This window comes from Mobula birostris, chromosome 7, assembly GCF_030028105.1.
Source record: "Mobula birostris isolate sMobBir1 chromosome 7, sMobBir1.hap1, whole genome shotgun sequence".
NCBI classification, from domain to species: Eukaryota; Metazoa; Chordata; class Chondrichthyes; order Myliobatiformes; family Myliobatidae; genus Mobula; species Mobula birostris.
In genome coordinates, this window is record NC_092376.1 from 15,580,930 (window position 1) to 15,608,617 (window position 27,688).

Below are 27,688 nucleotides of genomic sequence, written 5' to 3' on the forward strand. Positions count from 1 at the left end.
CTGACTCAACCTGGAGGTTAACTTTAAAGGAATCCTGTACGAGGACTCCCAAGTCCCGTTGCATCTCAGAACTTTGAATTCTTTCCCCATTTAAATAATAGTCTGCCCGTTTATTTCTTCTGCCAAAGTGCATAACCATACACTTTCCAACATTGTACTTCATTTGCCACTTCTCTGCCCATTCTTCCAATCTATCCAAGTCTCTCTGCAGACTCTCCGTTTCCTCAGCACTACTGGCCCCTCCACCTATCTTCGTATCGTCAGCAAACTTAGCCACAAAGCCATCTATTCCATAATCCAAATCGTAGATGTACAATGTAAAAAGAAGCGGCCCCAACACTGATCCCTGTGGAACACCACTGGTAACCGGCAGCCAACCAGAATAGGATCCCTTTATTCCCACTCTCTGTTTCCTGCCAATCAGCCAATGCTCTATCCACGTATGTAACTTTCCTGTAATTCCATGGGCTCTTATCTTGTTAAGTAGCCTCATGTGTGGCACCTTGTCAAAGGCCTTCTGAAAATCCAAATATACAACATCCACTGCATCTCCCTTGTCTAGCCTACTGGTAATTTCCTCAAAAAATTGTAATAGGTTTGTCAGGCAGGATTTTCCTTTAAGGAATCCATGCTGAGTTCTGCCTATCTTGTCATATGCCTCCAGGTACTCTGTAACCTCATCCTTGACAATCGACTCCAACAAATTCCCAACCACCGACGTCAAGTTAACAGATCTATAATTTCCTTTTTGCTTCCTTGCCCCCTTCTTAAATAGAGGAGTGACATTTGCAATCTTACAGTCTTCCGGAACCATGCCAGAATCTATCGACTTTTGAAAGATCATCGCTAATGCCTCCGCAATCTCCACAGCTACTTCCTTCAGAACACGAGGGTGCATTCCATCTGGTCCAGGAGATTTATCAACCTTTAGCCTATTCAGCTTCCCGAGTACTTTCTCTGTCGTAATTGTGACTGCGCACACTTCTCTTCCCTGCCACCCTTGAGTGTCCAGTATCCGGCTGTCTTCCTCAGTGAAGACTGACGCAAAATACTTGTTCAGTTCCTCTGCCATCTCCTCATCTCCCCATCTCCCATTACAATTTCTCCAGTATCATTTTCTATCGGTCCTATATCTACTCTCACCTGTCTTTTACTCTTTATAGACTTGAAAAAGCTTTTAGTATCCTCTTCAATATTATTTGCTAGTTTCCTTTCATAGTTAATCTTTTCTCTCTTGATGACCTTCTTGGTTTCCTTTTGTAAGGTTTTAAAAACTTCCCAATCCTCTGTCTTCCCACTAATTTTTGCTTCCTTGTATGTCCTCTCCTTTGCTTTAACTTTGGCTTTGACTTCTCTTGTCAACCACGGTTGCATCCTTTTTCCACTCGAAAATTTCTTCTTTTTTGGAATATACCTGTCTTGCACATTCCTCATTTCTCGCATAAACTCCAGCCACTTCTGCTCTGCCGTCTTTCCCGCCAGTGTCTCTTTCCAGTCAACTTTGGTCAGTTCCTCTCTCATGCCACTGTAATTTCCTTTACTCCACTGAAACACCGACACATCAGATTTCGGCTTCTCTTTTTCTAATTTCACAGTGAACTCAATCATGTTATGATCACTGCCTCCTAAGGGTTCCTTCACCTCAATCTCTCCAATCACCTCCGGTTCATTACACAATACCCAATCCAGTACAGCCGATCCCCTAGTGGGCTCAACAACCTGTTCTAAAAAGCCATCTCGCAGACATTCTACAAATTCTCTCTCTTGAGATCCAGTGCCGACCTGATTTTTCCAATCTACTCGCATGTTAAAATCCCCCACAATTATCATAACACTGCCCTTCTGACAAGCCTTTTCTATTTCCAGTTGTAATTTGTAGTCCACATCCCTGCAGCTGTTTGGAGGCCTATAAATAACTGCCATCAGGGTCTTTTTAGCCCTGCTATTCCTTAGCTCAACCCATAAAGATTCTGCGCCTTCCGATCCTATATCACCTCTTTCTAATGATTTAATATCATTTAATATCATTTCTTACCAATAAAGCAGGGAAATGCCCGGATAGTGGAGAGCACCCCTGTGACTGTCCCCCTCAGCAACAAATATCTTGTTCGGATGCTGTTCAGGGGGATGACCTGACAGGGGACGCCCACAGTGACCAGGTCTCTGGCACTGAGCCTGGCGCTGTTGTGCAGGAGAGAAGGAGGGAGAAGAGAAATGCGGTAGTTGTGGGGGATTCCATAGTCAGGGAAACAAACAGGAGATTCTATGAGCCTGACAGAGATACCTGCATGGTGTGTTGCCTCGCTACACATTTGCCCCATCACCTGCCTGTCTTTCCTGACATCTTTACTGCTCACTATCTTAGATTTATTTCTGTTTTCCCCTTCCTCCGCTCTATCATTCCGATTCCCATCCCCCTGCCAAATTAGTTTAAACCCTCCCTAACAGCTCTATTAAACTTTCCCGTCAGGATATTGGTCCCCTTCGGGTTCAGGTGTAACCTGTCCTTTTTGAACAGGTCATACTTTCCCCAGAAGAGATCCCAATGATCCAAGAATCTGAAGCCCTGCCCCCTACACCAGTCTCTCAGCCACGCATTCATCTGCCTGATCCGACTACTCTTGCCCTCGCTAGCACGTGGCACAGGTAGCAATCCCGAGATTACTACCCTGGAGGTCCTGCTTCTCAGCTTCCTTCCTAACTCCTGGAAATCTCTCTTCAGGACCTCCTCCTTTGTCCTATCTATGTCATTGGTACCAACATGTACCAAGACAACCGGCTGCTCACCCTCCCCCTTTAGAATATTCAGGACCCGATCCGAGATATCCTGTACCCTGGCACCTGGGAGGCAACACACCATGTGGGTATCTCTGTCAGGCTCACAGAATCTCCTGTCTGTTCCCCTAACTATGGAATCCCCCACGACTACCGCATTTCTCTTCTCCCTCCTTCTCTCCTGCACAACAGCGCCAGGCTCAGTGCCAGAGACCCGGTCACCGTGGGCGTCCCCTGTCAGGTCATCCCCCTCAACAGCATCCAGAACAAGATATTTGTTGCTGAGGGGGACAGCCACAGGGGTGCTCTCCACTATCCGGGCATTTCCCTTCCCTCTCTTGACAGTGACCCAGTGTTCTGATTCCTGTAGCCTAGGGATGACAACTTCCCTGTAGCTCCTGTCTATCACCTCTTCACTTTCCCTGATAAGCACTGGGTCATCAAGCTGCAGCTGCAGATCCCTAACACGGTCTCTGAGGAGCTGCAAATCGGTGTAATTTACATATTACTATTTAATTATTTATGGTTTTATTACTATTTAATTATTTATGGTGCAACTGTAACGAAAACCAATTTCCCCCGGGATCAATAAAGTATGACTATGACTATGAAATCAGCATGGATAACTTTACTCACCCCAACACCGAACTGATTCCACAAACTATGGACTGGCTCCCTTTCAAGGACTTGTCAACTCATGTTCAATCTCTTGTTCTCTTGGGCAGGGTTTAATCAATACGGTTTGTAAATTGGACTCTGTAGTTCGTGTTATGTGTTTCCAGTTTCTGGTTACTCCTTTTTTATTGCTATTTCGATCAGGGAGGACAGACTCTGTGGCCTCCGGTCAATGAACGACAACGCCAAATTGAGCTGAACTGAACGTTCTTAAACTGTTTCACTGACTCTGTAGTTTGATGTTTTATATTCTGTGTTTTACACTTTTTTTTGTTATTTGTGTAATTCGTTCTTTTATCCGAGTGATGGGTGTTAGATTGATTTTTTTTGAACGGGTTCTTTGTTTTGAGGCTATCTGTGGCAAATTTAATCAAGGCTGTATACTGCATACATACTTTGATAATAAATGCACTTTGAATTTTTATTATTTATATGTTTTTTTGGTATTTCCACAGTTTATCTTCTTTTGCACATTGATTGATGGTCAGTCTTCGTGTGTGGTTTTCATTGATACTGTTGTACTTCTTTGTTCTGCTATGGATGCCTGCAAGAAAATTAATCTCGGAGTAGTATATGGTGACATTCAAAGTACATTTATTATTAAAGTATGTAAACTATATACAACTTCCAGATTCATCTCCTTACAGGCAGCTACAAAACAAAGAAACCCAAAAGTACAAGGCTACCACTGAGAAAACGTATTGTTCTATAAACAATGAGTTGTTCATAGAAGCCATGGAAAAGTTGAGCAAAACACACAAGTGAAAGGGCATGAAATCTAGCATTCACACAACAGTTTATTAGTTTAGTTTCAACAAGTCGCTCCTTGCCTGTCTTATCAATCCGGCAATTTGCATTTCATTTGAGAACACCTCTTCCTCTGATGTTAAAAGTTCTTATTTTAAATGAATAACTCTTCTCAGGCTTCCAGCCAGGTAAAGGTATCGATTATAACCCAAGAAGAGTATATACATCATATACGCCAGGAAAGCACAAGATCCATATTCAGCTTATTTCAAAGTAAATTTATAATCAAAGTACATATATGTTACCATGTATATGATCTTGAGATTCAGTTTCCTCAGGCTTTCACAAGAAAATTAAAGAACTACAGTATAATCTACAAAAACATAAATACCGTAAACGACAGACAAAAAACAATGTGCAAATGAAGACAAACAGTGCAAATTTAAAAAAAATGAAAATATGAGTTGTAAAAGTGTCCTTGATGGTGAGTCTGTAAGTCATAGAATCAGTTCAGAGTTGTGGTGAATTAACCTCTGGTTCACGAGCCTGATAGTTGTATAGTAATAACTGTTCTTGAACCTGGAGGTGTGGGACCCAAGTACTTCCTGCCCAATGGTAGTAGTGGGAAGATGGCATGGCCTGGATGATGGGGGTCTTTGATGATGGATCCTTTTTTCTTGTGGCAGCACTCCACATAAGTATATTTAATGGTGGTGATGGCTTAGCCTGCATTGGACTGGGTTGTGTCCACCACTTTCTGTAGTCTTTTCTATCCTTGGACAATAGATTTCTGAATGGTCCCCACACCCATGAACACTAGCTCATTATTCATCCTCTGCTCAATTTATTTATTTTTGTAATTTTGTTTGTTTGTTATGTGCCTTGTCGCACGACGTGGATGGATGATCACGGTGACCATGATTGCCCTTAGCAAATTTTTCTACAGAGTGGTTTGCCATTGCCACCTTCTGGGCAGTGTCCTTAAAAAACGGGTGACCCCAGCCATTATCCATACTCTTCAGAGATCATCTGCCTGGCATCAATGGTCACATAACCAGGACTTGTGATGTGTACCAGCTGCTCCTACAACCAACCACCACCTGCTCTTATGGCTTCACGCGACCGTGATTTGGGGAGCTAAGGAGGTGCTACACCTTGCCCAAGGGTGACCCGCAGGCTAGCAGAGAGGAGGAGTGCCTTACACCTCCTTTGGTAGAGACATATCTCCTACCAGCCACCCAATTTTTGAAATTTACAATAATTTTTATGTCTTTCAGAGAGCAGCTGCCCCAAAACAACAAATTTCATGGCATACGCCGGTGATAATAAATCTCATTCTGATTCTGAATTCCGATATTGAAGAACTAATTATGGAAATACTCAGCAGATCAGTCAGGATCTGAGAAGACAGAAGCAGAGATGAGATTTCAGGTTGATGACATTTAATTTGCAGTTCAGCATCAACAGCGCTGTGCCTCAATGTTATTGGTATTGGCTTATCATTGTCACATGCACCAAGGTACAGGGAAAAGCCTGCCTTGCACACTGCTCATACAGATCAGATCATTACACACTGTATTGAGGTAGAACAAGGTAAAACAGTAACAATGCAGAATAAAGGGCAAAAGCCACCAAAAAGTGCAGTACAGTTATTAGGTTCTGGAAACAAATAAGGCACAAGAGTAATTTAGCAAAGACAAAGTGCAGATGAACTAGGATTTGTGATTCTTTTGAGTAATGTTCTTCCCAAGAATTCAAGGGTTTTGGCCTGAAATGTCGACTGCTTATTCCTTTCCATAGGTGCTGCCTGACCTGCTGAGTTACCCCAGCATTTTGTGTGCATTGCTTAGAATTTCCAGCATCTGCAGAATCTTGTGTTTAATCACCAAAAACACTTTAATGAAGTACAAGGCTATAGAGTTTTGTTTCCCCAACCTAGAACATCCAATAATTAAGTGCCAACCATTCTATTTACCAAAAGAGTCCTGATCGCAGTTTATATACCACCAAAAGACAACAGTTATCAGGCACTCGTGATATTGAATTCTGACATCATCAAACAAGAAACAGTCCACTCCAAAGCATTACATTCATAGTCAGGGGCTTGTTTGAAGTAATCTCTGCCCAGTTATCATCAGCATATAACCTGCAGAACCAGGAGTGCCAACACACTCGACCACTGCTATACTATGATTAGGAAGGTCTGCTATTCCATGCCTAGACCACATTTCAGTAAATTTGATCACTTGATTGTCCTGCTCTTACCTGCATATAGCCAAAGGCTAAACAGCAAGGCTCTAGAGATAGGGACAACAAAGAGGTGGTCACTGGAAGGAGAAGAACAGCTACAGGATTGCTTCGAGTCGGTGGACTAGGCCGTGCTCAAGGGCTCAGAGGTTCTATAGGAATACACCAAAGTTGTCACGGGCTTCATTGAAACAGTCATAATGAGTGTGCCCCCAAAAAATCATTCGGAGTCTTCCCCAGTCAAAAGTACGGGATGAACTATGAAATCAGCAACCTGCTGAGGGCCAGATCAGTGGCATTCGGGTCTGGAGTAAGATACAAGAGGGCCGGGTCTGGAGTAAGATACAAGAGGGCCTGGTATGATCTTTGGAAAGCCATCTCACAGGGGAAGTGGCAATTCCAGGCTAAGCTAAGGATGTTCGATAGCTGTGGCAGCGTTTGAATGCTATTACATCTTACAAAGTAAAACCAAGCAACTTAGGTGACAACAGAGTTTCACTCCCAGTTGAGCTCAACACCTTCTATGCTCACTTTGACTGTAAAAATATAGAGGAACCTTCACAAACTCTCACAGCCGCCGATGACCCTATGATTTCAATCTCTGAGGCCGATGTGAGAACATCCTTCAGGAGGGTGAACCCACAGAAAGCATCTGGCCCCAATGGTGTACCTGGCTAAGTACTAAACACCTGCACTGATCAACTGGCTGGAGTGTTCACTGATACATTTAACCTCTCACTTCAGCAGTCTGAGGTACCCACTTACTTCAAGCAGGCTTCAATGATACTGGTGCCTAAGGAAAATGCAGTAACCTGTCCCAATGACTATCATCCAGTAACACTTACAATCACTGTGATGAAGTGCTTTGAGATGTTGGTAACGAAGCATATCAACTACTGCCTGTGAAGCAACTTGGATCCATTCCAATTTGTCTACCGGTGCAACAGGACCACACAGATGCCATTTGATTGGCTCTTCAATCAATCCTGGAACATTTGGACATCGAAAATGCATGCATCATGATGTTCCTTATCAATTACAGCTCGACATTCAATACTATCATCCCCTCAAAACTAAGACTATAGCCTCATTACCTTATTGTTCAATTGGATCCTCAGTTTCCTCACTTCCAGATGCCAGTCAGTTCAGATTGGCAACAGCATCTCAGAATTCAAAGTTCAAAGTATAATTTATTATCAGAGTACATACAAGTCAGCACATACAACCCTGAGATTCTTTCTTTGCGGACATACTTAGCAAGTCTATAGAACAGTAACCGCAAATTGTAAACATTAGGAACTGTTAACTGTAAACAAACTGCAAATGCAGATACCATATAAATAAATAGCAATAAATAACAAGCATGAAATAACAATATAACAGAGTCCTTAAATGAGTGTAGTTATCCCCTTTTGAGTAAGAGCCTGATCGTTGAGGGGTCATAACTGTTCTTGAATCTGGTGGTGCAAGTCCTGAGGCACTTGTACTTTCTGCCTGATGACAGCAGTGAGAAAAGAGCATGGCCTGGTTGGTGAGGATCTTTAATGATGGATGCTGCTTTTCGATGGCAACGTTTCATGTGCAGTAGACGTGTTCAATGGCTGGGAGGGTTTTACTCATGATATACTGGGCCGAATCCACTACCTTTTGTAGGATTTTCTGTTCAAAGGCATTGGTGTTCCCGTACTGGGCCACAATGCAGTCAGTAAGCACACTTTCCACCACACATCTATAGAAGTTTGCCAAAGTTCTTGATGCATGCCAAATCTCTGCTGACTCCTGAGGAAGTAGAGGGACTGTTGTGTTTTCTTTGCAATAACATTTATATGATGGGTCCATGACAGGTCCTCTGAGATAGTGACACCCAGGAATTTGAAGTTATTGACCCTCTCCACCTCTGATCCTCCGATGATTACTGGCTTGTGGACCTCTGGTTTCCCTCTCCTGATGTCTGCTATCAGTCTCTTGGTCTTATTGACATTGAGTGAGAGGTTGTTGTTACTACACCACTTGGCCAAATTTTCAATCTCCCTCCTGTACGCTGATTCAACTCCACCTTTGATTCAGCCCACAACAGTGGTGTCATCAGCAAACTTGTAAATGGTGTTGGAGCTGTATTCAACCAAACAGTCATAGGTGTAAAGTGAGCACAGCAGGGGGCTTAGTGCACATCCCTGGGATGCTTCTGTGTTGATGGCGATTGTGGAGGAGATGTTTTTAGCCATACGAACTGACTGGGATCTATAAGTAAGGAAATCCAGGATCCAATTGCACAAGGGGATATTGAGGCACAGGTCTGATTAGATTAGAGGTGATGATGGTGTTAAATGCCAAGCTGCAATCGATAAAGAGGGTCCTGATGTATGCAGCTTTGCTGTCCAGGTGTTCCAGGGCTGTGGGAAGCATCAACAGGATACATCTGCTGTAGACCTGTTGCTTTGGTAGGTGAATTGGAGTGGACCCAAGTCACCACTCAGATTGGAGGTGATATGCTTCAACGCCAGCCTCTCAAAACATTTCATCACTGTGGATGTAAGTGCCGCTGGGTGACAGTCATTGAGAACGATTATCAAACTCTTCTTGGGCATTGGTACGAATGAAGCCTACTTGAAGCAGGTAGGTACCACACACTGCTGGAGTGACAGTCCTGACAAAGGGTTCCGGCCTGAAACGTCAACAATCTTTTCCACGGATGCTGCCCGACCTGCTGAGTTCCTCCAGCGTGTTGTGAGTGTTGAATATATCAGCCAGTTGGTCGGCACAGGTCTTCAGTACTTGTCCGGACTCGATGCTTTCCTTGGATTCACTCTCTTGAAGGTAGCCCACATATCATCTTCAGGTACTAAGACTGAAGAGTCATCAGGAGACATGAGGGTTCCTCCCTGTTCTGGTGATCAAAGCTAGCATAGAAGGCATTGAGCTCATCTGGAAGTGAAGCTCTGCTGTCCCCTATGTCACAAGATTTAGCTTTGTCAGAGGTTATGGCTTTCAAACCCTGCCACAGCTGTTGAGCATCCCTTGTTGATTCCAGTCCAGTCCAGAATCTCCGCTTCGTCCAAGAGATGGATTTCTGGAGATCGTACTTGCACTTGTAGTATTCTCGATCTCCAGTCCTGAATGCTTCCAATCTGCCTCTCAGCAGATTCCAGAATTCATTGTTCGTCCAGGTCTCCTGATTGGGGAAAACCCTGGACAATTTTGTGGGAACACACTCATCCGCAGCTGTTTTAACCTCCATCACCACAGGTGTATCTTAAGGCTGTGTGCTTAGCCCCTGCTCTACTTGCTTTAAGCTTATGACCGTGAGGCTAAGCACAGCTCCAATGCCATATTTAAGTTTGCTAATGACACTACTGTCATAGACCGAATCAAAGATGGTGACAAATTAACATATAGGAGGGAGATTGGCAATCTCTTACTCAACGTCAGCAAGACCAAGGAGCTGATTATTGACCTCAGGAGGAGGAAACCGAAGGTCCATAAGCTAGTCCTCATCGGGGGATCAGAGGTAGAGAGGGTTAGCAACCTCAAATTCCTCAGTGTTATCATTTCAGCCAACTTGTCCTGGGCCCAGAACGCAAGTGAAACTACGGAGAAAGCACTGCAGTATCTCACTCCCTTTGGAGCATGAGATCTAAAACTTTGACAGACTTCTAAAGATATGTGGTGGAGAGTACATGGCCTGGGATGGAAACACAAATGCCTTGTATGGAAAATTCTACAAAAAGTAATAGATACACCCTACTCCATCACAGGAAAAGCCCTCCCCACCACTGAGCACATTTAAGTGGGTGCCGTTGGAAGAAAGCAGCATCCATCAGCAAGGACTCTCACCATCCCAGGTCATGCTCTCTTCTCATTGCTGCCATCAGGAAGAAGGTACCGGAGCCTCAGGACCCACACAAACAAGTTCAGGAACCATTAGCCATCAGACTCTTGAACCAGAGCGGATAACTTCACTTGGCCCATCACTGAATTGGTCCCAATCCTATAGAATCACTTTCAAGAACTCTTCATCTCATGTTATCCATGTTTATTGTTTATTAATTTATTTTTATTATTTCTCTTTTGTATTTGCACATCGGCTGTTTGTCCTTCCTGTTGGCTGCTGACTTTCATTGATTCTATTGTGCTTCTTAGACTTGCTGTGAATGCCCACAAGAAAATGAATCTCAGTGTTGTACATGTTGACATAGCTGCCCTTTGATAATAAATCTACTTTGAACTGTGGACTAAGCTGTATCTTCAGCATTGCAATGAGGCAAAAAGGCATTTCACCTCCATCTCAACAGCAATTAGTGATCATCAATTAAATGCTTACTTAGTTTGCAAAGCCCACATCCTTAAATGAATATGAATATATAAAATTAAAAATTAAATGTTGTATATAATTATTATGATGTAATTATATACAACATTTAATTTTTAAGTTTATATATTCATATTCATTTCAATATATATTCATATAATACATATTTTATACTCACTGGCCACTTTATTAGTTACACCTGTACACCTAGTTGTTAATGCAAATATCTAATCGGCCAATCACGTGGCAGCCAATGAATGCATAAAAGCACGTAGACGTGGTCAAGAGGTTCAGATGTTGTTCAGGCCAAATATCCAAACGGGGAAGAAATGTGATCTAAAGTGACTTTGACCATGGAATAATTGTTGGTGCCAGATGGGTGGATTGAGTATCTCAGAAACTGCTGATCTCTTGGAATTTTCATGCACAACAGACCTAGTGTTTACAGAGAATGGTGCCAAAAACAAAAAACATCCAGTGAGCGGCAGTTCCGTGGGCACATACCTTGTTAATGAGAGAGGTCAGGGAAAATGGCCAGACTGGTTCAAGCTGACAGGACACCAATAACCCAAGTAACTCAAATAACCACATGTTACCAAAGTGTTGTGCAGAAGAACATCTCAGAACGCACAAGACATCGAACCTTGAAGTGGATGGGCTGAAGCAGCAGAACTCTACAAACATACATTCTGTGGTCACTTTATTAGGTACAGGAGGCAGCAATTGAGTGTATTCTGTGGATATTGGAAATTTAAAGCAAAACAGACACAATGCTGGAGGAACTCAGCTAGTCAGGCAGCATCTATGGAAGAGATTAAACAGTCAATATTTCCAACTGAGAACACTTTCTGTAACATCTTACTGAATGTCTTTTAGAAATCCAAATAAACTACACCTAATTTCCTTTTTCTCAAAGAACTCTAAGATGTCAAACACAATTTAATTTCTTAAAACCACCTGGATTGCTCTTGACTGCATTAACATTTGCTGACCATGCTGCCTCTTTAATAACAGATTCCTGGTTTGACTAATGACACTTGTTGAGCAGTCATAACAACCGCATCATGCTGAGATATCAATTAAACAGTCTCTCTTTTAAAATCAATGCCTTGCATAAAGCCTTAGATCTCAAAGTCAGGCATACGAAACCTTTTAAGAATTGTTCCACCCCCGATTGCAGCCTTCTATTTTATGCACAGCAAAGTTCTTCTGTTGAAATATCCTACACAATGTTCCCTCTAAGCTGTGTGGGAGCACAGCTGTGCAATAACTGAAATGCTCCCATGCACGTAGCCTTTGTGCCATGCAGCTGGAATTGGACACAGCTAGAAAATGCTTCAGAAACGTGAAAGAGTTTGTTAGTTGTACTGCATTTCATTGTATCCTTCAATTAATAAATAAAATAAAAATGTGATTTTTTTTTCAATTTTCATTTTAAATATTCATAGAATGCACATTACAAAAAAAATGTACAGTGCCACGTAGTTTTCAGGCCATGTAAAAATTTCCTGCTCAGAGTAATGGTCGGTTCATGCAGCTGTAAAAGAAAATTGGAGGGTATGTTGATCCCACACCTCACAATTGCAACAGTCACACTCAGGATAAGGAGTCCATCAGGGAAATCAGGGCGATATGGTAGCACAGTGGTTAGAGCAATGCTTTAAAGTGGCAGCTGTAAGATTGGGGTTCCATTTCCATCACTGACTTAAGGAGTTTGTATGTTCTCCCCATTACTACGTGGGGTTCCCCCGGGTGCTTCGGTTCCTTCCCACGCATCAAAGACATATAATTAGGGTTAATAAGTTGTGGGCATGCTATGTTGCCACTTGAAGCATGGTGACGCTTGTGGGCTTCCCCCTGCACAATCCTCGCTGATTTGATTTGGCGCAGAACAATGTATTTCACCGTATCTTTTGATGTACATTTAACAAATAAATAAAGCTAATCACTGGCATAGGAGTTGCGGATAGTTAAGGTCACTTATACAGCAGATCATCATATCCCCCCTTCCTCTGCATTTTCTGCCACTTTTTATAGAACTTTCATGGCTGCCATGGTGGATTCCCATTAAGGAAATGGAACTCGAATTGGTGTATTCCGATATGGTCTGACATCACTTCTGTCAGCTTGAACCAGAGGAATCTGTGAACTCCCAAATGTATTCTCTGGGAGAGAGTTCAGCTCCTAAGCAAACCATCTATCTGCATATCTGTGTGCGGATAAACCCGATTCTGATATGGGTCTCTATTGTGGACTGAGAGTGGGAAGGGGGCAGGGAGAGGGGAACCATGGCTGGGAAAAGAGGAAGGGAGAGGGGAGGGAGTGGGAAGCACTAGAGAGACATTCTGCAATGATCAATAAACCAATTGTTTGGAAGCAAATTACCTTGCCTGGTGTCTCAGGGCCAGGTGCATCTGCATCCACGCCAAGTCCCACCACACTCCTCGCACTCCCGCTGCCCCCTGTCCCATACCCCCCCCCCACAGATATGTGTTTCTCCATAACTACATGTGTGGTTTCTTTGTTAGTGTCCATGCCATTGAATGCTGGTGTGATTGTGTGTACTGTGTGCAAAGGTGTATGTGTGTCTATATTATTAATACAGTACACATGCCTTTCCACATGTATGGGTGTGCATAATTGTTAATGTGTGTAGGTCAGAGGCAGCGAGAAAGGAACCCAACCTAAAGTACCTTAAAGCAGCAAGATGACTTCTGCACATGAGAAGCACCCCCCTTCACTTTCTTCTTCTTCTTCTTCTTAAGCTGATCATCCCTACTGGGCCATAGGCCACCGACAGTATCTCTGTCCTGGGCCAGTCTTTCAATTTTTCCCCAAGAGATCTTTGGAACTTCTGTTGGTGTCTCTGCAGCTCTAGCTTTTTAAGGGATGGGAATGCCAGCCCCATGCCCTACCCTCCTTTTACAGCTGGGCTTGGGGCTGCCCATGGCGGAGTTCACCTCACCCCATTCCAAATTCCTCCAAGAACAAAGGTGTATGAACACAGGAACACATGTCTTCCATGTTACTGGAACCAAATCCCAAACCTTCCCTCCCAGCTAGTTTCTTCCCTAACAACCCCTGAGAAGCTCGACACCACACTGAGATATCATGCATGCCTACGTGGAGAAACACATACATAGCCAGACTCACATACAAGCGCGCACACAAGCGTACGGGTTCATATGCACTACACACAAGCAGGCAGGCTCATGTGCGCACACACACACACAAAACGTGCGCCTAAACATCAGGACAGAATCAAACACTTGCACGTTTTACAAAGACATGACTGAGGCCAGAGTAGCATCACACAGAGAACAACCTCCGCCGCTGTTACCAGCTCTACTACTTCACAGAGCCACCCGCTGACCCAGTGACGCCTGGAGGAAGCACCTCGCATACTTCTTCGCTTCTCTGTTAAATTACTATTTTGTGAACGTGCAACTGTCGGCAGCAGCAAATTTCGGAGCCACAGACCTCGCCCGGTGCCCTGTGGCAGTGCGGCCCCATTCGCTGCCCCGTTTCCTACCGAACACAAACTCACCGGCTGTCGGCAGCGTCTCCGCCTCCGGGATCCGGAAATCTCGTCTGAAGCGTGAGCCGTGAGGCGACTATCGAAGAATGAAGTGATCGGGGTTAGGGAGGGCAATGTCTAGCGCCGGCGAACACAGAGACGGTTCAGCCCACGGGGGAGGGCACCGGTACAGGGAGGATACACCGCCTCCCCGACCGAGACATGCAGGAACCTCCCACCTTTAGCCCACTGGGCAGTGACTGAGACGGGCTGGCATCTTATTCTGTGGCCCAACTGGAAGTGACTGAAAGGCCAGTGTTGTTTAAGATGCTTTTAGACACAGGAATATGCCGAGAGTGGGGCGATGCGGATCAGAGACAGGCGGAAGAGATTTAGTTTAATTTGGCTTGATGTTCGGCGCAGACACCGTGGGCCAATTGCCATCAGGGAGACTCTGCAAGTCCATGACCACCAGATATCCACGTCATCTCGGAAGTTTCTTTCCTGTAACTATCCAGCTTCTCAATACTAACTGGGTCAGATGTACTGCCCTTAGCTGTCCCTGCACAACGTCCGTTCAGTGGTCATTCATGCGCTCCTTGTTCTGTTGATAATTATGGAGTCGGTTCATATGTTCACATAAATTTAAATTTGATTATTGACTTTGCGCATGTGGCCATTCTGCTAACTGTTGATTGCTCAGGGTTTGCACGATTGTCTTGTAAATTGTTGGTTGCTATTACGTTGTCTTTTATGGCATTGTCCTGTGTTTTATGCTTGGCACCAACTCATAATCAATTCTGGTATATTTCACTTACTGGCATTAAAGTGATTCGAAAGGGCTGTTCCTGTGATGTGCTGCCCTGCGTTGTCTGTCTATAGCCGGCTACGGGATGACTCAGAGTTACTGGTGCTTTTTCTTGTAGCCTTACCGGCGGCAACAGAGCAAATGTAAATTAATTGCAGATGTTGGAAATCTAGACCAATACACACCAAGAAGCACCCAGGGAGGTGAATTAAGAACCGACATATTGGGCCGAGACTCTTCTCTAGGACTGGAAAGGAAGGGCGGAAGATGTCAAAATTAGAAGGTGGGGGGAAGCGGGAAAGAGTACAAGCTGGCAGGTGATAGGTGAAGCCAGATGAGCAGGAAGGTAGGTAGAGGAGGGGGATGAAGTGAGAAGCTGGAAGATGTTGGGTGGATGAGCTGAAGGACTGAAGAAGGAAGAACCTGATAGGAGAGGACAGTGGAACATGGGAGAAAGTGAAGGAGGAGAGGCACCAGAGGGAGGCGATTGGCAGATGAAAAGAGAGGAGCCAGAATAGGGAATGAGAATGGAGTGATGGGGAAAAGGGGAAAATTATTATAAGTTAAAGTAATCAATATTCATGCCATTGCGTTAGAAGCTACCCAGAGAGAATATGATGTGTTGCTCCTCCAACCTGAGAGTGGCCTCATTGTGGCTGTAGAGGAGGCCATGGACCAATATGGCAGAATGGGAATGGTGAGTAGAATCAAAATTGTTGACCAACTGCTTCTCATTTTCTCTTTTCATCCCTTTCATTTAGCTTCACCTACAAACGTATCTTCTGTCACTTGTACTCCTTCCCCTCCCCCGCCTTATTATGGCTTCTTCCCCCTTTCTTTCCAGTCCCAATGAATGGTCTCAGCACATAAAGGTCCCTCCACCACTGAGCACATCTGAAATGAGTGGTGTCACAGGAAAGCCGCATCATCAAGAACGCCCACCATCCAGGTCATGCTGTCTTCTCGCTGCTGACATCAGGAAGGAAGTATAGGAACACCAGCTCTCACAGTACTTGGTTCAGGAACAATTATTACTTCTCAGCCATCAGGCTCCTGAACCAGAGTGATTCTACCCCAGTACTGAACTGATTCCACAACCTATGGGCTCACTTGCAAGAACTCTACAACTTCTGTTCTCAATATTTATTAGTTATTTATTTATTATTATTTCTCTTTGTTGTATTTGCAGAGTTTGTTCTATTTTGCATATTGGTTGTTTGTCTTTGTGCACATTTTTCATTGATTCTATTGTCCCTCTTTCTATTTCCTTTGAAAACCCACAAGAAAATAAATCTCAGGGTATTATACGGTGGCATGAAAATATAATGTGTGCTGGGTAGCAGAAGCAGCACAGCAGCATCGGGAGAATACCTGAATCAGCTGTTGAACAACAAACAACAGCAGGCTTTCAGTCTCCACCTACGACGCCATGTTTTGATTAAAAGGTTACAGTACACTGTATTTAGGTTTTATGCAAGGTATAAAAACAATCTGCATTGGAGACTTTTTCTGGTGTTAGATTTTCATCAGCGACGATCCTCGCAAACTCATCAATGAATTTGTTTGCTGCTTCATGATCAGCAGACTCTTTATTTATATGTAGCTCCCCTGGCCACTCTCAGGGTCACTCGGCTCGCTTTCGTCTAGGGAAACAGCCCTCAGCCCCGCCAAACTGGGTAATCAGTTTGTGTGGATGCTGTGCGATGTACCCCACCCCGCCCAAATAACAGACAATACACCAGATACGATTAAATGAGTTACAGTTTATAGATATTACCGGAACTATATAATTAATAGAGAATAAAATATAAAAGGAAAATAAAAGGCGCCACACTTATCAAAGTTCAATCTCTTTGTGCACAGACAGCTGGAACTCAGGACCCTTCTTCACCCTGCCACCCCTCGGACCACCTTGACCGGCCCCCTGGGACCAACAACGGTGGTCGACCAGACGCTCCACACGAGTCCGTCTCGGTCTCCTCTCGTCACCGAACGCCCTCCTCGGGGTCCGACCCCGTTAGCGGACCTGACAGCACCTGGTCCCATTCTCTGTCTCTCTCTCCTGCCTTCTGCCCCAAAGCCCCGGGCATACAATATCTTCAGACACACCAAAAGCTAACAACTATCGAAATTGGTTCATTCGTCCTCATATCAATAGATAATACAAAACAAACCGCTAGCGGGAAGGACTTTCTCAGCGTTTAACATAACAAAGAAGCATTCCCAAGTATAACATAACAAAGAAGCCATTTTAATTCGCCTACACAGTAATATAAGAGACGAAACCCCCTTACATATATAAAAAAATGCTATACCTTTTCTTAAATTTCTGCAACCAGCCTGATTAATATTCACAATTACCTTCAATTTTCAGTTCATCATGATAGATCTTTGCTTGTTTCATGATCAGGATACCGTTAAGTGGCATATGTTCACTCCAACGTTGACGAATCCACTCTTTAAATACACGGTCAAGATCTTTTTTCACTTTATGCAGTGTTTTTTCTATTTTTCATTAACTTCTGTTCGTTACATATGAGGTCACTGACACCTGCGCATCACCTGGGAACCTTCCCAGCGTCTTGTGGAATTTGCCATTTGTGACATCATGTCAGCACTCAAAAATTGGATTTTGTAGATAATTTGATTTTGGAATTTTGGATAAGGGGTATTATCAAAGTGCATACAGTATGTGCAAAAGTCTTAGGCACCCTAGATTTTTTTATATGGTTGCAGTGGTATGGCCTCGTCAGAGCCTGATCTCAATATCTTTGAGGCTGTTTAGGACTACCTGGAGAGACAGAAGCAAGCAAGACACTCAACGTCTTCAGAAGAACTGGGACAAGTTCACCAAGATGCTTGGATCAACCTAACAACTGATTGTCTTATAAAACTGTATGGCAGTGTACCTAAGAGAATTGATGCAGTTTTAAAGGCAAAGGGTGTTCGCACCAAATGTTGATATGATTTTTTTCTTACTGTTTACTGCTTTTCATAGTAATTTTTTGATATTTAGGAACTTTTCATTTCATTGTTATTGAAAGCATTTTCACTTTATGTACCATAAGTCACCATATACTACCTTGAGATTCATTTTCTTGTGACAGATTCATAGCTAATACAAAGAAATACAAAAGAATCAATGAAAAACTGCACACGACAAAGACAGGCAAACAACCAATAGAAAAGATAACAAACTGTGCAAATACAAAAAGAAAAAAAAACATTTAAATGATGGGGCAAGTGAAGTTCTGCCCTCGGGTTCAAGAGCCTGATGGTTGAGGGGTAATAACTGTTCCTGAACCTGATGGTGTGGGTCCTGAGGCTCCCGTACCTCCTTCCTGAGGCAGCAGCTAGAAGACAGCATGCTCCAAGTCTCATTCCCCCCCCAGCCTGTGCCAGTTCCCATAGTCCTCAATTGCTGATTATAGGAAAGTGTATCAGCTTCCTTTTTTAGTACTTCCAACCCTCTGGGGTAGAGAATTCCAGAGATATGCTATTCTCTGTGAGAATTTCCTACACCTCAGTTTTAAATGACTATTCCCTACACTTGTGTAACTGGATCTTGGTTACACTGGCTGCTGAGGTGTCTAAAATGGCTTCATTTTATGATATATAAAATGGCTTTTCTGTAATAATAACTGTGATGTAAGAAGCTCTCTCTCTCCCTGCCTGTTTGGGTTATATTATTGATAAGGGAGAAAATGAACCAACGAGTGCCCATGTCCTTCTTTTTGTAGGTGATATTCTGTCTCATATTGCTGGGAACTGTGTGGTCTGGCGGGCTTTTTGGGAGGAGAACCAAAGAGGAAGGACGTGCTGGACGCGCTCTGGTCGACCACCGTGGTTGGTCCCAGGCGGCGGGTCGAGGTGGTCAGTGGGGATCGAGGGGTGGAACGAAGACCCCGTTAATTGAGCTCCAACGGTTGTACACGAAGCGGTTGAACTCCGATAAGTTTAGCGCCTTTTACTTTCCTTTATATCGTATCTCTACTAATTACATAGTTCCAGTAAGATCTATAAAGTGTAATCTATAAATCGTACATTGTGTGCTGTCTGATATTTGATCTGTGAGTTTGTACCAGGTGGCATTACACAGCAACTACGCAAACGTGAGACACGGTTTGGCGGGTGGACGGGGTTTCCCCTAGATAAACACGAGCCGATAGACCTGAGCATTACATTTGTGACTATCAAATTGTTTAAGACTCTCCCATTAGTGCAAACATAGTCATAGAACACTACAGCACAGAAACAGGCCCTTGGGTCCATCTAGTCTCTGCTATATTTGGGACAGCTTCTTTCCAACTGTGAAAAAGACTAAGGAGCTGGTGGTAGACCTGAGGAGAGCTAAGGCACCGGTGACCCCTGTTTCCATCCAGGGTGTCAGTGTGGACATAGTGCAGGATTACAAATACCTGGGGATATGAATTGACAATAAACTGGACTGGTCAAAGAACATTGAGGCTGTCTACAAGAAGGGTCAGAGCCGTCTCTATTTCCTGAGGAGACTGAGGTTTCTTTAACATCTGCCGCACAATGCTGAGGATGTTCTACGAGCCTGTGGTGGCCAGTGCTATCATGTTTGCTGTTGTGTGCTGGGGCAGCAGGCTGAGGGTAGTAGACACCAACAGAATCAACAAACTCATTCGTAAGGCCAGTGATGTTGTGGGGATGGAACTGGACTCTCTGACGGTGGTGTCTGAAAAAAGGATGCTGTCCAAGTTGCATGCCATCTTGGACAATGTCTCCCATCCACTACATAATGTACTGGGTGGGCACAGGAGTACGTTCAGCCAGAGACTCATTCCACCAAGATGCAGCACAGAGCGTCATAGGAAGTCATTTCTGCCTGTGGCCATCAAACTTTACAATACCTCCCTTGGAGGGTCAGACACCCTGAGCCAATAGGCTGGTCCTGGAATTATTTCCTGACATAATTTACATATTACTATTTAATTATTTATGGTGCAACTGTAACGAAAACCAATTTCCCCCGGGATCAATAAAGTATGACCATGACTATAAGACTGCTGAACGGATCCTGACCCAGATCTGGGCCATACCCTCCAAATATCTGGACCTGCCTCTTGGTTTTTTTGGACTACCTTACTTTCCCTTTTCTATTTTCTATTTATGATTTATAATTTAAATTTTTAATATTTACTATCGATTTGTACTCCAGGGAGCACAAAGAGCAGAATCTAATATCGCTGTACTGATTGTACGCTCTAGTATCAATTGTTTGGTGACAATGAAGTATAAAGTAAAAGTAAACTATTAATCTCCCTAATCCTTTCAATCTGCATGCAGACCATAGCCCTCCATACCACTCCCTTCCATGTACCTATCCAAATTAAGTAACTCGAGTCCTGACAACATCTCTGTGAATTTTCTCTGCACTCTCAATTTTATTAATATTTTTTCCTCTAGGTAAGAGGGTGACCAGAACTGCACACAATATTGTAAATTAGGCCTCACCAAAATCTTTTTTGTACTGCCTCCACTGCCCGTATATCATTGCTGACACAATACTCCATCCCTCTTGCAATAAAGCTCAAAAAGTTCAAAGCAAATTCATTATCGAAGTATGTATATGTAAGCGTATACAAACTTGAGATTCATTTTCACGTAGGCATTCTCAGTAGAACAATCAATCAAAAAATTACACACTAAAGCCAATAGGCAAAAGACAACAAACAGAGGGAAGGAGGGAAAGGAAGGAAGGAGGGAACTGAGAACATGAGTTGTAAAGTCCCTGAAATGAGCCCATAGGTTGTGGAATCAGTACAGATTTGAGGTGAGTGAAGTTATCCACGCTGGTTAAAGTGTAATAACTGTCCCTGAAGCTGGTGGTGTGGGACCCAAGGCTCCTAAAACTCCTTCCTGATGGCAGCAGTAAGAAGACAGCATAGCCAGGATTTGGGGATCCTTGAGATGCACTTGCTCCATCCACCTGCTAACTCTCCAGGCTCAAGGACAGCTTCGACCCCACTGTCGTAAGACAAATAAGTAGTTCCCTGGTACGATAAGATGGACTCTAGACCTCACAATCTACCTTGTTATAATCTTGCACCTTGCAATTTGGTTGCCTGCACTGTAACTGTTGCTGCAGCTAATGGCTAATACGAAGGGACAGAATTTTATTCTGCATTATTATTTGTTTACTTGGGAATAAACTCTTGCTTTTGTCTTGGGAGTGAAGGAGGATGAGAGGTAACTTGATAGAGCAGTACAAGATGGTAAGAGGCATAGAGACTGCTATGCCTCCACGAGTCAGCTAGAGACTGCTGAAAACTGCACCCATGCACCATCAATTTACAGGACATGTCACTCAGGAATTTGGGCTTATATATATATATATTTTAGTGTGATGGTATATTTACTTGCTATCTTATATGTGCTGTATGTGCTTTGTGCTGCGTGTGCTTTGCATCTTGGCCCCAGAGGAGTGCTATTTTTTTTGGCTGTATTCATATATGGTTGAATGATAATTAAACTTGAACCTGAAAATTTTCCCAGGGCAGAAAAGGTTAGTATGAGAGGACATAATTTTCCTATTTATTCAAAATAAATTTATTATCAGTGTACATACACGTAACCACTCTTTTTCTGCAGGCGTAATCAGAACAGTAACTGTAAACAATGGACAACATCTGCAAATGCAGATATAAATAAATAGTAATAAATAATCAGCATGAAATAACAAGATAAGAGTCCTTAAATGAGTGTAGCTATCTTCCTTTGTTCAAGAGCCTGATGGCTGAGGGGTAGTAACCGTTCTTGAACCTGGTGGTGCGAGTCTTTCACTCAGTGGCAACAGCAAGAAAAGATCATGGCCTGGGTGATGAGGATCTTTGAAGATGAATGCTGCTTTTCTATGGCATCGTTTCTTGTAGATGTGCTCAATGGATGGAAGGGTTTTTACTCATGGTGTACTGGGCCAATTGCTCAGGAATTTCTTCGGAACTACCTTGACCCCGGCGAGTCGCGGCTTGGGATCACCTGGAGTGATCGACTGAGCCTTCCTGCACGCCTGTCGTCCTCCCGGTCTCTTGTCCGACTCCCCGCCAAAAGCCCCTGGTTCCCAGTCACATGAGACAGCGTATCGCCCCAAGAAAGAATAACATGGACACCCATTGGCTAGTAGTACCTCTGCTGTCTGTATTAACCCAAGCAAATTTCTAGCTAGAGACTTACTCAGCATTTAACATAACATAGAAACCATTTTAATCCACATATGCAGCAGTTTAAAAGATTATGCTGGTATTCATATGCTGGCATTCATAGCAAGAGGATTCGAGTACAGGAGCAGTGAGGTACTACCGCAGTTGTACAAGGCCTTGGTGAGACCACACCTGGAGTATTGTGTGCAGTTTTGGTCCCCTAATCTGAGGAAAGACATCCTTGCCATAGAGGGAGTACAAAGAAGGTTCACCAGATTGATTCCTGGGATGGCAGGACTTTCATATGATGAAAGACTGGATCGACTAGGCTTATACTCTCTGGAATTTGGAAGATTGAGGAGGGATCTGATTGAAATGTATAAAATTCTAAAGGGATTGGACAGGCTAGATGCAGGAAGATTGTTCCTGATGTTGGGGAAGTCCAGAACGAGGGGTCACAGTTTGAAGATAAAGGGGAAGCCTTTTAGGACCAAGATGAGAAAAAACTTCTTCACACAGAGAGTGGTGAATCTGTGGAATTCTCTGCCACAGGAAACGGTTGAGGCCAGTTCATTGGCTATATTTAAGAGGGAGTTAGATATGGCCCTTGTGGCTAAAGGGATCAGGGGTATGGAGAGAAGGCAGGTATAGGGTTCTGAGTGGGATGATCAGCCATGATCGTAATGAATGGCAGTGCAGGCTCGAAGGGCCGAAAGGCCTACTCCTGCACCTATTTTCTATGTTTCTATTAACATAACAAATCCACTACCTTTATATGATTTTCCACTCAAAGGCATTGGTGTTCCCATACCAGGCCATAATGCAGCCAGTCAGCACTCTTTCCACCACACCTCTATAGAAGTTTGCCAAGGTTTTTGATGGCATGTCAAATCTCCATTGAGTCCAGAGGAAGTAGAGATGCTGTCATACTATCTTCAGAATTATATTTATATGATGGGTCCAGGACAGGTCCCTCTGAGATAGTGACACTCAGGAATTTAGGGTTACTGACCCTCTCCAGCTCTGATCCTTCGATGATTACTGACTCATGGAATACTGGTTTCCCTCTCCCGAAGTCTACAAGACCAGTTCCTTGGTCTTATTGGCATTGTTGTTGTGGCACCATTCAGCCAAAATTTCAGTCTCCCTCCTCTATGCTGATTCATCACCTCCTTTGACACAGCCCCCAGTAGTGGTGTCATCAGCAAATTTGTATCTTGTGTTGGATCTGTGCTTAGCCACAATATGACCTATTGTTCCTTTAATGCCACATCCTGCATTTTTCATTACATCTCAACATTTATGCAGATGACAATAAATTCAACTTTGACTACCATTTGCAGAGTCGAATATCTTAATGACAACCTGCCCTTCCACCTACTTTCATCTCAACATTACACCTGGATACCTTTCACTTCGCTTTGTCCTTCAGCCATAGAACACTATCAGCACAGAATCAAGCCCATTAGCCCATCTAATCCATGCCAAACTGTTAATCTGTCTGGTCCCATCTGGACCCATGGACCATAGCCTTCCATAGCTCTCTCATAAGACCATAAGACATAGGAGCAGAATTAGGCCATTCAGCCCATCAAGTCTGCTCTGCCATTCCATCACGGCTGATCCCAGATCCCACCCAACCCCCATACACCTGCCTTCTCACCATATCCTTTTATGCTCTGACCGATCAGGAAACTATCAACTTTCACCTTAGATATACCCATAGACTTGGCCACCACTACAGTCTGTGACAGAGCATTCCACAGATTCACTATTCTCTAGCTAAAAAAATTCCTCCTTACCTCTGTTCTAAAAGGTCATCCCTCAATTTTGAGGCTGTGCCCTCTAGTTCTGGATAGGAAGCATCCTCTCCACATCCGCCCTGTCTAATCCTTTCAACATTAAGTAGGTTTCAATAAGATGCTCTTTCCTTGGCTTTTATGCAGTCCTTAACTTCCCTTGTCAGCCACGGTTGCCGACCCCTGCCATTGAGAACTACTTCCTCTGTGGGACATATCTATCCTGCGCCTTGTGAACTATTCTCAGAAACTTCAGCCATCTCTGTTCTGCCATCATCCCCACCAGTCTCCTCCTCCAATCCACCTGGGCAAGCTCCTCTCTCATGCCTCTGTAATTCCCTTTATTCCATTGTGATACTGATACATGTGACTTATGCTTCTCCCTCTCAAACTGCAGTATGAATTCAATCATATTATGATCACTGTCTCCTAAAGTTTCCTTTACATTAAGCTTCCTATTAAAATCTGCACTATTACACAACACCAAATCTAAGATTGCCTTTCCCCGAGTAGGCTGAAGCACAAGCTGCTCTAAAAAGCCATCTCGTAGGCACTCAACAATTTTATCTCTTGCGATCCGACACCAATCTGATTTTCCCCATTCCCTTGCATATTGATGAACCCCAGTACAATTGCGTCAGTAACCTTATTACGCAAACACGAGGAAATCCTGCAGATGCTGGAATTTCAAGCAACACACATAAAAGTTGCTGGTGAGCGCAGCAGGCCAGGCAGCATCTCTAGGAAGAGGTACAGTCGACGTTTACCTCTTCCTAGAGCTGCTGCTTGGCCTGCTGCGTTCACCAGCAACTTTTATGTGAGTAACTTTATTACATGCCTTTTCCAGCTCCCTTTGCAATCACAACCCCACATCTCGGCTACTATTTAGAAGCCTATATATGATTTACATAATTGTTTTTTTAACCCGTGCAGTTTCTTAATTTTACCTACAAAGATTCAATATTCTCTGACTCCATGTCACCTCTTTTTAAAGGTGTAATTCCATCTCTTACCACCAGAGCCACACCACCACCTATGCCTTCCTGCCTGTCCTTTTGAAACAAAGTATATCCTTTGATGTTAAGCTCCTAACTATGGCCTTCTTTCAACCATGACTCAGTGATGCCCACGTCGTACTAACCAATCTCTAATTGCGCCGAGTTCGGCCACCTTATTCCGAATGCTACGCCACTTAAATACAGCACCTTCAGTCCTGCATTCTTCGCCCTTTTGAATTTTGCCTCCATGGTACAATTTAACTCTTTGCTCTGTCTGCATTATAGTCATAGTCGTACTTTATTGATCCCGGGGTTAATTGGTTTTCGTTACAGTTGCTCCATAAATAATAAATAGTAATAAAACCATAAATAGTTAAATAGTAATATGTAAATTATGCCAGTAAATTATGAAATAAGTCCAGGACCAGCCTATTGGCTCAGGGTGTCTGACCCTCCAAGGGAGGAGTTGTAAAGTTTGATGGCCACAGGCAGGAATGACTTCCTATGACGCTCTGTGTTGCATCTCGGTGGAATGAGTCTCTGGCTGAATGTACTCCTGTGCCCACCCAGTACATTATGTAGCGGATGGGAGACATTGTCCAAGATGGCATGCAATTTGGACAGCATCCTCTTTTCAGACACCACCGTCAGAGAGTCCAGTTCCATCCCCACAACATCACTGGCCTTACGAATGAGTTTGTTGATTCTGTTGGTGTCTGCTACCCTCAGCCTGCTGCCCCAGCACACAACAGCAAGCATGATCACACTGGCCACCACAGACTCATGTACCTATCCAAATTTCTCTTCAATTTTGAAATTGAACCCATATCCACCACTTCCTCGTTTCATACTCACCACCCTCTGAAGAAGTTTCCCCTCATATTCCCCTTAAATGTTTCACCTTTCCCCCATTACTGCATGGTCTCATTTCTAGTCTCACTCAATTTCAGTGAAAAAAAATCTGCAAACCTTTACACTGTGTGTATCCCTCATCATTTTGTATCATCATCATCATCTTCCCTTATTTCCTACGCTCTGGGGAATAAAGTCCCAATCTATTAAATCCTATAACTCAGATCCTCAAGCAACATCCGTGTAAATCTTCTTGACATCGTCCCTGTAGATAAGTAACCAAAACCGTCTCTATAGCAAAGGACAGGCTCGCCCACGGTGGTTCAAATATGTCCATCACATCAGAATCAGAATCAGGTTTAGTATCACTGGCGTATGATGTGAAATGTTTTGCAGCAGAAATGCATTGCAATTTCTTAAATTATAGATTACAATTAAGATATTTATTTGAGGGTAGGCCTCAAAGTCCCCGGCCTTGCTGGCTTTTGGCGACCGATAAGGAGGTCGAATCGTTCGGACAGAGATGGCGCTCAGTACTCGGTGTCGGAGGGCTGATCAGAGCTCGAAGTTTGCGGATGACTCAGAGTCGGATTGTGGTCGGCATGGCAGGGAGAGTTATTCTTCCTTCTCCCGTCTGCGTGAGATGTGGGACATTTGAGAAACTTTGAACTTTACTGTGCTCACAGACTTCTTCATCAAGTTATGGTATTGTTACACTGTTTGTAACTATATGTTATAATTATGTGGTTTTGTCAGTTTTTTTCAGTCTTGGTTTGTTCTGTGTTTTGTGATATCACACCAGAGGAAATAATGTATCATTTCTTAATGCATGCATTACTAAATGACAATAAAAGAGGACTGCGTGTCTTCATAATCATAAATAAGTGTGTGCATATACACTTTGTTTAATACAAAAAGAAATACTGAGGTAGTATACATGGGTTCATTGTCCATTCAGAATTCTGATGGCAGTGGGAAACAAGCTGTTCCTAAAACATTGATGTGTATCTTTAGGCTCCTATACCTCTTCTGGGATGGTAGCAATGAAAATAGGACACATCCTGGGTGATGGGGGTCCTTAATGATAGATGCTGCCTTTTTGAAGCACCACTCTTTGAAGGGACTCCCGATGCTGCTGCCCACGATGGAACAGGCTGAATTTGTAACCTCCTGCAGCTTTTTTTTTATATCCTGTGCAGCGGCCCCTCCAGACAATGATGCAACCAGTTAGAATGCTCTTGCAAGAGTCTTTGGTGACATATCAAGGCTCCAGAAACTCCTAATGAAATATAGCTACTGCCGTGCCTTCTTTGTAATTACATTAATATGTTGGGCCCAGGATGGATATTCAGAGATAGTAACACCCAGGAAGTTGAAACTGCTCACCCTTTCCACTGCTAATCCCTCGAAGGTGGTGTATGTTCCCTGAATTTCCACTTCCTTAAGGTTCTTTGCTGTGACATTCACTATGAAGTCTGATGCCATTTCCTTGCCTCCCTTTACCTGTTCACAATGATTATTCTTTGCAGATCCCACGCACTCACATAAAAAACAATGATTTGACTCTACTCTGGGTATTCCCCCTCAAAAGGAGTGAAACTCATGGTTCCCTCCCACAACCCAAAAAGATGTGCAAGTTGGAGGGTTAATTAAACACTGTCTATTGTCCCTAGTCCCTAGGTGAGTGTTGGAAAAAAACTGGAACATGAGAATAATAGATTTTGGCAGTTCTAAAATGGTACTGGTCAAAGCAGGCTGAAAGCCAACGGGAACTCCCACAAAGAAAAAATAATTA

The 27,688-nt window shown here is 43.5% G+C and overlaps 1 protein-coding gene and 1 long non-coding RNA gene across 3 annotated transcripts in view; one reads left to right on the plus strand and one right to left on the minus strand.

Annotated features, from left to right (window-relative positions):
• Window positions 1–14,636, minus strand: part of LOC140200017 (arylsulfatase D-like) — a 77,958-nt gene extending 63,322 nt beyond the window's left edge. Inside the window, exon 1 of one of the 2 annotated variants that reach the window (XM_072262641.1) lies at window positions 14,301–14,636. The gene's annotated coding sequence lies outside the window, so the exon portion shown is untranslated. Of the gene's footprint in view, window positions 1–3,411; window positions 3,822–14,300 lie in introns of those variants that run through there. The other variant, XM_072262642.1, reaches the window with a different exon arrangement.
• On the plus strand, window positions 14,226–26,732 carry LOC140200019 (uncharacterized). The gene is made up of 4 exons (XR_011886545.1): window positions 14,226–14,776; window positions 15,675–15,775; window positions 18,819–19,033; window positions 26,351–26,732. It is a non-coding gene; the product is annotated as an uncharacterized lncRNA (long non-coding RNA).
• The last annotated feature ends 956 nt before the right edge of the window (window positions 26,733–27,688 follow it).